General features: G+C 43.6%; 1 protein-coding gene across 1 annotated transcript in view; it reads left to right on the plus strand.

The window, feature by feature from the left end:
* The window catches only part of LOC308103923 (peptidase M20 domain-containing protein 2-like), a 28062-nt gene that overhangs the window by 9789 nt on the left and 5452 nt on the right, over positions 1-12821 (plus strand). The window lies entirely within an intron of this gene.

Below are 12821 nucleotides of genomic sequence, written 5' to 3' on the forward strand. Positions count from 1 at the left end.
TAAGTACTGTACTTGAGTAAAACATTTAGGTACTTTTACTTTACTTGAATATTTATATTTATATTTCTTTTTTCAGATCTACAAGCTCTCAACGCGTCCAGCTGCGACACGTTGAGAGCTTGTAGATCGGCTATTTTCATGCAGCCAAGTACTGTATAAACTTGGCATTACAATGCCATCACGGCCCGCCAAAATACATTTTAGTTGAGTAAACCAACTCTAGATTTAGTCGATTAAACTCTTCCGATATTTAATCCAGTAAAACTAGACTAAAACTAAAACATTTCAGTTGACTAAAACATATTTTATTCAAAAGACTGACTAAACTAAATATAAATTTGCTCTCAAAATGTATTTTATATATTATCTCAGGTACTATGTGTAAATATGTAGATCATTTGTTTGTTTTCTTTGATTGATCTCTCTTCCCCCTTCTTCTTCCCTTTTTTTTTCTTTTTTCTATGGACATTCAAAACATATTTTTGAAAAAAAATGAAAATTAGTCGTACAAATGTCGTCTAAATCTACGTTTAAAAAAAAAAAAAACTTATGTTGCTATAATATCAGTGGTTCTCAAACGTTTTCATGTCAAGGAGAAGATTATACGTATTTGGCCGCGGACTCCCATCTCAAAATATTTTGTCCCAGAGACCCCCAAAAGCAAAGATTTTGAGTTAAAAATGTTCGCTTTAAAAAAACATATATATTCAAAGATTTGCACACATTTTCACGATTTTTCAAAAACAATAGCAGATCTACAAGCTCTTAGCGCGGCACTCGGAGCGTGTAGATCTGCTATTTTTGAATAGCCCAAAGTATAAAATAATGGTTAGCTAAAAATCTGAAATTACACAGTATATGCATTCCCGGATTGAATGGGTTAAATTAACCAAACACAATTGACCCTGAAACTGATAATCAATCAATAATTGTCAACTCTAAAGGCGGTGTATATATATATATATTGTATTTAAAACAAAATATATATATGTTTATTAGAGGGGAATTTTGCCCCACGGTTTTCTTACCTTTTCTATGATGTTATGATATCCTAAGATGAATGGTACAGTAGAAAAATGTCATAACGCCATCCTGAGTCCACCGCATCTAAAAACGCGCGCCTATGGTCCTTGCGCTAAATCGCGTACTTTAATAGCTTGTATGTCGTCGATATACCATTCATCCTAGGATATCATAACATCATAGGAAAGGTAAGAAAACCGTGGGGAAAAATTCCCCTTTAATTGACTCATCTAGCTATTTATTGAGTTCTCATACGGATTTGTCATTTGTATACAAGTAGAATTAGGCATTGTAAATATATTGTGTACGAAATGAAAGCCTGTCAGGTACTTACAAGGCGTTAATAAGGTGACGTCATGGATGGAGCTCTCTCTCTCTCTCTTTGATCTCTGCTCTGCCCTGCAGGAGCTAACAAGCATAGTTTCTTCCTCTGAAAAGTCATTCTAATCAATGATGGACAAAACAACTATCTCCACAAATTGGAGTTAGGAGGTTTGAGCGATTGAGGATCCAATGGAGTTAGGAGGTTTAGTCAGAGGCACTTTTTAATACTTTTCATTGGTTCAGTATTTGTAAAACCCCCACACAGACGTAAAGGGTGTTCAATAGCACTGATTTATAAAAACAATAAAATGGAGATAGCTGGTTTTTGCCCGACAGTGACGATATCCTACATTGAATTATTTTCTGCCGCTCACAGATCTGGTCGTCATTAACAGATAATATCAACCAGTAACATTTTTGTCAAGGGTTACAAGCTGGCTTTGAGACAAACTTATCGACGTAACTGAGAAAGAACTAATGTTCAAGAAGACCAAAGTCAATTAAGACTGATCAATCAGTATCATGGCATGAATATATATGTGTAAATGTGTAGTCTAGAAAGAAGAGGAAGTCCGCACACTGTTGACGCTCCAGCGACCACAATTTTATTTATATTTAAGGCTCACAGCATACAACGTTTCGACCCCTTCGGGTCTTCATCAGGTATGAGGAGTGCAGACATAGGCAGGTTAAAATAGGGAGCAAACAATCAAGTCCCAGCTGTATCGGGGATAATGGACACCCCCCCCCATCTTAAGGGGACAGGCTACACACAGTATGATGAAAATCAGTTCATTTTTAGAAAAACAGTTCATTTTTAGAAAAATTTAAATTCAATTCATTTTTAGAAAAATAGATATATAGAAATTCATTCATTCTAATTCATTTTTTGAAAAATAGAAATTCAATTCATCTCTAGAAAAATAAATTCATTCATTTTTGTGACATAATGTAATGACATAATGCAGCACAATACAGTTTTAAGAGGCAAAAAAGCCAATGGACTAATTATAGGCAGTACATGGGTGTTTTTGGGATCCCAAAAAAGACACATTAGGAATAAAGCAATAGTTTAGCAGCTCCAAATAGACATCACTCAAGGCCTAGATGCACAGATCAAATAAGTGAACGGGTACACAAATATGGTACCATAGGGAAGGCATAGACAAAAAGACAGTATAATAAAGAGACAAAAAGTTAAAAAACAAAGTTAAAAAACAAAAAGGTATTACAGAAAAGGTTTAACGTCAAACTCCTCATTCAGCCCATGAGGGGCCATGGTATTTAATGTATATATATAGAAGGATTCTCGTTTCAGTAATAATCGATTCTGATCACCTCCTCGAGGGGGCCTATCGACCTTCTCTATACCCCAGTAGCGTAGAGAGGCAATACTGTGTCCCATTTTCTTGAAATGAGCTGCTACTGGGTTTCGTTCATCCCCACACCTAATGTTACTTCTGTGTTCGCTTATGCGGGTACGTAGGGCTCTACTGGTTTTGCCCACATATGCAAGTCCACAAGGACATTTTATCAGGTAAACAACAAAAGTTGTGGAACATGTGATCACTCCTTTTATGGGCAGCTGCTTCCCACTGTGAGGGTGAGTAAAAGATTGACATTTAGAGGTATAGCTACATTGAGTACAATTTGAACACTAGTTACCAGCAGAGATGTTTGATAAAAAGGTGGAGGGGGTGTAAGAGCGTATGAGTTGGTCCCTTAAGTTAGGGGAACGTTTAAAAACCAACTTCGGGGGCTCTTTAAAGACCACTTTTAATTTAGGATCAGTGTCAACAATGTGCCAATGTTTGTAGAGGATCTTTCTAAACTCAGCACCCATAGGAGAATATCTAGTAATACACAGAGGAGAAATGTTTTTTAAATGTGTAGTCTGTCTGTCCAATATATACATAGGCCTATACCAGCAGATCAGATATAAATGCAGTGGTATGACGCAGGCACAAGGGAGACGTTTGCCCTCAATGCTTTCTGGCGTGGCATGGCCAATTTCTTCCTTGCACTATATGCCGAACCCCAACCGTAACCCCACAAAACTAAGCCTAAACCAAACTTTAACCTCACAAAAACTATGCCTAAATCTGTCCTTAACTTCACACAAAAAACTATGCCTAACCTTAACCTTCCACTAGCGTATATAACATTTATCAAACATACTTTGAAATAAATAAATAAAAAGCACACCCACGTTGGGATTTGAACCTGTGATCTTGGGTAAATCTAAAGAAAGGGGGCCACACCCCCTTTCTGGCAGAAAGCCCTCAGGGCAAACTTCTCACTTCTGTATGACGCAGTTGAAAAACAGCTAAATAATAATAATGATAATAAAAATAATGTATATATACTTTTGAGGTGAGACTTTACAGAGAAGCTTTTTACTCAAAATCTCCAACTGTCAGTGATACGGTAGGTCAGATCTTCTCTCCTCTATGAGTTCTCTCATGTCTTTTGAGATTACCGTTCTGGCTGAACCATTTCCCACACTGGTCACAGTGGTAGGACTTCTCTCCCCTATGAATTCTCTGGTGACATTTGAGATGACCGTTCTGCCTGAACCGTTTCCCACACTGGTCACAGTGGTAGGGCTTCTGTCCTGTATGAATTATCTGGTGATTTTTGAGACTAGCGCTCTGGCTGAAGCTTGTCCCACATTGGTCACAGGTGTAGGGCTTCTGTCCTGTATGAATTGTCTGGTGTTGTTTGAGATGACTGCTCTTGCTGAACCTTTTCCCACACTGGTCACAGTGGTAGGGCTTCTGTCCTGTATGAATTCTCTGGTGTTGTTTCAGATGACTGCTCTGGCTGAACCGTTTCCCACACTGGTCACAGTGGTAGGGCTTCTGTCCTGTATGAATTATCAGGTGTTTTTTTAGACTAGCGCTCTGGCTGAAGCTTGTCCCACATTGGTCACAGGTGTAGGGCTTCTCTCCTGTATGAATTTTCTGGTGTTGTTTCAGATTACTGCTTTGGTTGAACCTTGTTCCACACTGGTCACAGTGGTAGGGCCTCTCTCCCCTATGAATTCTCTGGTGACATTTGAGATTACTGTTCTCGCTGAACTGTTTCCCACATTGGTCACAGTGGTAGGGCTTCTGTCCTGTATGAATTCTCTGGTGTCGTTTCAGATTACTGCTCCAGCTGAACCTTGTTCCACACTCGTCACAGTGGTAGGGCTTCTGTCCTGTATGAATTCTCTGGTGTTGTTTCAGATGTCTATTTCTGCTATAGATATGTTTGAGTTGGGCAGGGAAGACATCTGGGATGGAGAATGAGAAGAGAGAAAAAAACATAAAATCTTTTGAAATAACATGCACGCTGTGTTGATAATGTTCTTAATTTAGGACAGCAGCAGCAACTGCCAGGCACAGATTGGCCGTTGGAACATTTAGGCTGATTCCTGGCCTGCCTGATGACTGATTGTTCTTGCAACCAGTTGTGATTAAAATGCATGAAATTTGGATCTTATAACTTTGGACCAAATCTATGCTACTCAAACACACACTAAACCACCCCCCCCTCTCTCTCTCTCTCTCTCTCTCTCTCTCTCTCTCTCTCTCTCTCTCTCTCTCTCACAGACAGACAGACAGACAGACAGACAGACAGACGCACACACAGTGCTTATCTACAGTTGATTTAGTGCTGGAAGGAAGCATTACTCCATTACTCCACCGAGTACTGACAATATTTCGGTACATCTGCTTTCTATAGAAGAAGAAAGAAAAGTGTACAGGGACATACAAACAGCACACACCTATTCTGTGTAACTGTATCACAGGCTGCTTCAGCATGGCTTGCTGGTAGATCTCTGGCTGTTCCTCCTCTGACGCAGCGGCTGAATAGCTGTTGGACGACATCTCTCTTTTAAAAACCCCAAATAGTTCATCTCCTTCGGTCCACTTTGATGGTCGACATTTGAGGTCCGGTTTTACCATTTGGGATCTGACTTTACTTGCTGACATTTTATGGTCTTGAGGTCAGTATAGGACACTGGTAATGACTTGACCCAGTTCTCTGCTCCGGACAGTGCTTACATAATCTGAGTTCCCAGAAGTTTTCGCCAGCTCTCGCATACAAACGGGAGGGGCGAGGACCATCTGGGCCAAAGCCCTGGTATTTGTGGGCGGGATGTAACTTACGCTCAGAATCTGAGCGGACACGCCTCTTACCGGTCTGAGAGCTGTGCAACTCGTCTAAAAAGTCAGACGAGAGGGAAACAGCAGTACACAACAATGGCAGACGCAATTTCTCAAGGAGAAATTGCTTCCTGTTGCTCCTATTTATATGCAACACCCACTGCATGTGGATCCCGCCCCCTTTTCTTCATTGGCTGTTGATTTGAATCAGAAAGTCTGTCCAATATATACATAGGCCTATACCAGCAGATCAGATATAAATGCAGTGGTATGACGCAGACACAAGGGAGACGTTTGCCCTCAATGCTTTCTGGCGTGGCATGGCCAATTTCTTCCTTGCACTATATGCCGAACCCCAACCGTAACCCCACAAAACTAAGCCTAAACCTAACTTTAACCTCATAAAAACTATGCCTAAATCTGTCCTTAACTTCACACAAAAAACTATGCCTAACCTTAACCTCCCACTAACGTATATAACATTTATCGAACATACTTTGAAATAAATAAATAAAAAGCACACCCACGTTGGGATTTGAACCTGTGATCTTGGGTAAATCTAAAGAAAGGGACCCCCTTTCTGGCAGAAAGCCCTCAGGGCAAACTTCTCACTTCTGTATGACGCAGTTGAAAAACAGCTAAATAATAATAATAATAATAATAATAATAATAATAATAACGTGTGTATATATACTTTTGAGGTGGGACTTTACAGAGAAGCTTTTTACTCAAAATCTCCAACTGTCAGTGATAGGGTAGGTCAGATCTTCTCTCCTCTATGAGTTCTCTCATGACTTTTGAGATAACTGTTCCGGCTGAACCATTTCCCACACTGGTCACAGTGGTAGGGCTTCTGTCCTGTATGAATTCTCTGGTGAAGTTCGAGATTACCGTTCTCGCTGAACCGTTTCCCACACTGGTCACAGTGGTAGGGCTTCTCTCCTGTATGAATTCTCTGGTGAAGTTTGAGATGACCGCTCGTGCGGAACCATTTCCCACACTGGTCACAGTGGTAGGGCTTCTGTCCTGTATGAATTCTCTGGTGTTGTTTCAGATGACTGCTCTGGCTGAACCGTTTCCAACACTGGTCACAGTGGTAGGGCTTCTGTCCTGTATGAATTGTCAGGTGTTTTTTTAGACTAGTGCTGTGGCTGAAGCTTGTCCCACATTGGTCACAGGTGTAGGGCTTCTCTCCTGTATGAATTTTCTGGTGTTGTTTCAGATTACTGCTGTGGTTGAACCTTGTTCCACACTGGTCACAGTGGTAGGGCCTCTCTCCCCTATGAATTCTCTGGTGACATTTGAGATTACTGTTCTCGCTGAACCGTTTCCCACACTGGTCACAGTGGTAGGGCTTCTGTCCTGTATGAATTCTCTGGTGTCGTTTCAGATGACTGCTCCGGCTGAACCTTGTTCCACACTCGTCACAGTGGTAGGGCTTCTGTCCTGTATGAATTGTCTGGTGATTTTTTAGACTACTGCTGTGGTTGAACCTAGTCCCACACTGGTCACAGTGGCAGGGCTTCTGTCCTGTATGAATTCTCTGGTGTTGTTTCAGATGTCTATTTCTGCTATAGATATGTTTGAGTTGGGCAGGAAAGACATCTGGGATGGAGAATGAGAAGAGAGAAAAAAACATAAAATGTTTTGAAATAACATGCACGCTGTGTAACCAACATCTGAAGTGAACAGAGCTCCTGACCTCCTGGTAGTTGAGTATAGTAGCATTCTTTTGTTATTTAGCAAGCTGCTAGTAGTGGTACCCTAAGTGCTTTTCTATTAGTATTATATTATTAGCTTGTGTGGTAGTCTGTAGTTTATAGTTGTATTGTTTTTGTGCTTGAAGCAGTAGGCTATTGGCACTGTAGTAGTCGAAGTAGTTTCACCCTGTAGAGGCCACTTGATTGCCTTGTGAAGTGTGTCGTTTGGGCAGCACAGCTCAAGGGATAAGTAGACAGGTTGAGAGTGTTCTATTCAGAGTGTAACCAACATCTGAAGTGAACAGAGCTCCTGACCTCCTGGTAGTTGAGTATAGTAGCATTCTTTTGTTATTTAGCAAGCTGCTAGTAGTGGTACCCTAAGTGCTTTTCTATTAGTATTATATTATTAGCTTGTGTGGTAGTCTGTAGTTTATAGTTGTATTGTTTTTGTGCTTGAAGCAGTAGGCTATTGGCACTGTAGTAGTCGAAGTAGTTTCACCCTGTAGAGGCCACTTGATTGCCTTGTGAAGTGTGTCGTTTGGGCAACACTCCTGGCAGACGATTAGCAATCAGTTGAAGTGGCCTTATACCACCAGCTGAAAGCGTCAGCTTTTAAGCGGCGTCCAGCAAACGAAGGCCAGGCGAACTAAGGCGACAGGCGACTTTGTCAAAGTCCGACTTCGTCAATGAACGATAAGCTGTATCATTGATTATTGACATATATAGTAGTGTGATAGATATAGTAGTATATGTTTAGTGATCTACAATGTGTTTTCTTCCTATTCCTGTCCTCTCTTCTTCCTGGTGGTCGCACAAACACTGGGTTACACCCAGATGTCGCGACACAACTAATCTCATCTATCCGACTCTTTCAACTCACGTCGAGCAAGTGGTAACGGGAGGGCTTTGGAATTGCCACTCGGCTGTGGTGGAAGGCAAATCTTCTTTCATCTCAGCCTACGCATCCTTGCTCTCCCTTAACTTCCTTGCTCTGACTGAGACCTGGATCAGACCAGAAAACACTGCTACGCCCGCGGCTCTGTCAGATGTGTACTCTTTCTCTCACACTCCCAGAGCCGTGCGGACAGGTGGTGGGGCTGGTCTGCTAATTTCCAGAAAATGGAAATACTCTCCTGTTTCACTGTCACAATTCTCTCCTACCTCATTTGAATTTCATGTGGTCACTGTTTCTCATCCAGTCAAGCTCACCATTGCAGTTGTTTATCGCCCACCGGGCCCTGCTGGTGGCTTCCTGGAGGAGCTGGACCATCTAGTCTCCCACTTCCTTGTCGATGGCTCTGGATTCATCCTTCTGGGTGACTTCAACCTCCCGACTGAGAAGCAGCTAGACCCACTACTTTCGTTTCTCGCCGCCTTTGACCTAGTTATTTCCCCATCTCCTCCTACCCATGAGGCGGGCAACCAACTGGACCTGATCTTCACCAGAGGCTGCTCTATTGCTAACCTGTCTGTCACTCCTCTTTCCAGTGAAAAGGGTAAGAAACTCTCTGATCACTACTTCATGTCCTACTCTCTCTCTCTCTCCTCTCCCCCCTCACAGCCCCTCCCTACCCACATGATTTCCTCACGTCACAATCTTCGCTCACTTTCCTCAACTGATCTTTCCTCTTCTGTTCTCACTGCTCTCCCTGCCCCTGAATCCTTTGCTCTTCTATCCCCTGATACCGCCACAGATCTTCTTTTCTCTACTCTATCCTCTTCTCTCGACCATCTCTGTCCCCTCACCACCAGGCCTGCACGCCAAACTCCACCTGCCCCCTGGTTGTCGGACTCAGTGCGGACTGAGAGACGGAGCCTGAGAGCGGCTGAGCGCAAATGGAGAAATGGCAACCTCCTGGAGGACCTTCTCACCTTCCAATCTCTCATTTCTACTTTTTCCTCCTCTCTATCAGCTGCTAAAGCTGCTTTTTTCTCCACTAAAATTCAGGCTTCTGCTTCCAACCCTAAAAAACTCTTTGAAACTTTCTCCTCTCTCCTGCAACCACCACCCCCTCCTCCCTCCTCGTCCCTCCTCCCCGACGATTTCGCCAACTTCTTTGACAAGAAGGTGAACGATATCCGATCCTCCTTCCCTCCTCCCCCGGCTGGTGCCCTGCGCACCACCCACACCCGTCTGCCTGCCACCCCCCCCTCTCTACCTTCATCTACTCCTTTCCCCCCCCCCATCCCCTCTCTATCCCACTTCTCTCCCCTCTCCCCTAACGAGGTCCTTCTCCTTGTTACCTCTAGTCGCCCCACATCATGCTCTCTAGACCCGGTCCCATCCACTCTGTTGCAGTCTATTGCACCTGAACTTCTTCCCTTCTTAACCCACCTTATTAACACCTCTCTGACATCTGGCTACTTTCCCTCTACTTTCAAGACTGCCAGAGTCACCCCCCTCCTGAAGAAACCGACACTTGACCCCTCTGAGATCAAGAACTACAGACCGGTTTCCCTTCTATCCTTCCTATCTAAAACTCTCGAACGTGCTGTCTTTAAACAACTGTCCTCCTATCTCCACCAGAACAACCTCCTGGACTCCAACCAGTCTGGGTTCAAAGTGGGTCACTCGACAGAGACTGCCCTCCTGGCAGTGACAGAGTCGCTCCATGCCGCTAGAGCGAACTCTCTCTCCTCCGTTCTGATACTCCTGGACCTGTCTGCAGCGTTCGACACGGTGAACCATCAGATCCTCCTCTCCACCCTCGAGGGGATGGGTGTCTCTGCACTCTCCCTGTTTGCATCCTACCTGACGGGTCGCTCCTACCAGGTGATGCTGAGAGGGTCTGTGTCAGAACCACACAGGCTCACAACTGGGGTTCCCCAAGGCTCGGTTCTGGGTCCTCTTCTTTTCTCTCTCTACACTACATCTCTGGGTGCTGTCATCCACTCCCATGGCTTTTCCTACCACTGCTATGCCGATGACACCCAGCTAATCCTCTCATTCCCCCCCTCTGATACCCAGGTGGAGGCACGCATTGCTGCTTGTCTGGCTGACATCTCGGAGTGGATGTCGACAAACCACCTGAAGCTCAACCTGGACAAGACCGAGCTGATGTTCCTCCCGGGGAAGGGCTGTCCGCACCGAGACATGGCCATCACCATTGATAATGCTGTGGTGACCTCAACTCGGACTGCGAAGAATCTGGGTGTGACCCTGGACGATCAACTGACGTTCTCGGCAAACATCGCATCAGTGACAAGGTCCTGCAGATTCCTCCTCTACAACATCAGGAGGATTCGCCCCTTCCTCACGGAGAAGGCAGCCCAGGTGCTCATCCAGGCTCTCGTCATCTCCCGCCTGGACTACTGCAACTCCCTCCTTGCTGGTGCTCCGGCATCTGCAATCAGACCTCTGGAGCTTGTTCAGAAAGCTGCGGCTCGTCTGGTGTTCAACCGCCCCAAGTTCTCCCACACAACCATCCAACCATCCTTATCCTTCTCTCTCTACACTGGCTCCCCGTAGCGGCTCGCATCCAGTTCAAAACCCTGGTGCTAGCCTATAGGGCAGTGAAAGGAACAGCTCCTTCTTACCTCCGGGCTATGGTCGATGCCTACACCCCTGCCCGACCACTTCGGTCTGCCACCTCGGGGCGTCTGATTGCCTCGTCACTCAAGGGTCCTTCTGGCCGATCCACACGGTCACGACTCTTTTCTGTTCTGGCCCCACAGTGGTGGAATGAACTTCCCACTGATGTTAGGACAGCAGAGTCACTGCCCATATTTCGCCGCAGGCTGAAAACCCACCTCTTCAGGAAACACTACCCTTCCTCTCTGCCTGACCTACTTGTTGTTAACTAGTTGTACGAACGCTTGTTTTCTATTGCTGTATTGTTTATTGGATCTTGTTTAGTCGATACACTTATTTGTTTTAGCTCATGCTCATTTGATTTAGCTATTTTTGTCTCATCTGTTTAAGGAAATAGGTGGCTGATATATTGCACTTTTACCTTAGCGCTAGGTATACTCTTGGTTGCTTGTTTTTGCAGAAAATGCACTAAAGACTTCTGGTGATTAGTAGTTTTCGTTCCCTACCTATGTTGAATACACTTATTGTAAGTCGCTTTGGATAAAAGCGTCTGCTAAATGACTGTAATGTAATGTAATGTGTTGATAATGTACTTAATTTAGGACAGCAGCAGCAATTGCCAGGCACAGATTGGCCGTTGGAACATTTAGGCTGATTCCTGGCCTGCCTGATGACTGATTGTTCTTGCAGCCAGTTGTGATTAAAATGCATGAAATTAGGATCTTATAACTTTGGACCAAATCTATGCTACTCAAACACTCACTAAACCACCCCCCCCCCTCTCTCTCTCTCTCTCTCTCTCTCTCTCTCTCTCTCTCTCTCTCTCTCTCTCTCACAGACAGACAGACAGACAGACAGACAGACAGACAGACGCACACACACGCACACACAGTGCTTATCTACAGTTGATTTAGTGCTGGAAGGAAGCATTACTCCATTACTCCACCGAGTACTGACAATATTTCGGTACATCTGCTTTCTATAGAAGAAGAAAGAAAAGTGTACAGGGACATACAAACAGCACACACCTATTCTGTGTAACTGTATCACAGGCTGCTTCAGCATGGCTTGCTGGTAGATCTCTGGCTGTTCCTCCTCTGACGCAGCGGCTGAATAGCTGTTGGACGACATCTCTCTTTTAAAAAACCCAAATAGTTCATCTCCTTCGGTCCACTTTGATGGTCGACATTTGAGGTCCGGTTTTACCATTTGGGATCTGACTTTACTTGCTGACATTTTATGGTCTTGAGGTCAGTAGGACACTGTAACTTGACCCAGTCCTCTGCTCCGGACAGTGCTTACATAACCAGGACCAACCCACTCTCCACCCACTCTCCACCCACTCTCCAGCCACTGCTGCAGCACTCACTCACAGAGTCACAAAGGGGTACATGCATCCAGATCACTGCTGGAAAGTAACTAGGTACATTAAGTACTGTACTTGAGTAAAACATTTAGGTACTTTTACTTTACTTGAATATTTATATTTATATTTCTTTTTTCAGATCTACAAGCGACACGTTGAGAGCTTGTAGATCGGCTATTTTCATGCAGCCAAGTACTGTATAAACTTGGCATTACAATGCCATCACGGCCCGCCAAAATACATTTTAGTTGAGTAAACCAACTCTAGATTTAGTCGATTAAACTCTTCTGATATTTAATCCAGTAAAACTAGACTAAAACTAAAACATTTCAGGTGACTAAAACATATTTTATTCAAAAGACTGACTAAAACTAAATATAAATTTGCTCTCAAAATGTATTATCATCACAGGTACTATGTGTAAATATGTAAATCATTTGTTTGTTTTCTTTGATTGATCTCTCTTCCCCCTTGCCCCCCCCCCCCTTCTTCTTCCCATTTTCTTTTTTTTCTATGGACATACAAACATATTTTTGAAAAAAAAAGAAAATTAGTCGTACAAATGTCATCTAAATCTACGTTTAAAAAAAAACAAAACGTATGTTGCTATAATATCAGTGGTTCTCAAACGTTTTCATGTCAAGGAGAAGATTATACGTATTTGGCCGCGGACTCCCATCTCAAAATATTTTGTCCCAGAGACCCCCAAAAGCAAAGATTTT

The sequence above is a fragment of the Gymnoscopelus braueri genome (assembly GCF_963280865.1).
Source record: "Gymnoscopelus braueri genome assembly, chromosome: 16".
Classification (NCBI taxonomy): Eukaryota; Metazoa; Chordata; class Actinopteri; order Myctophiformes; family Myctophidae; genus Gymnoscopelus; species Gymnoscopelus braueri.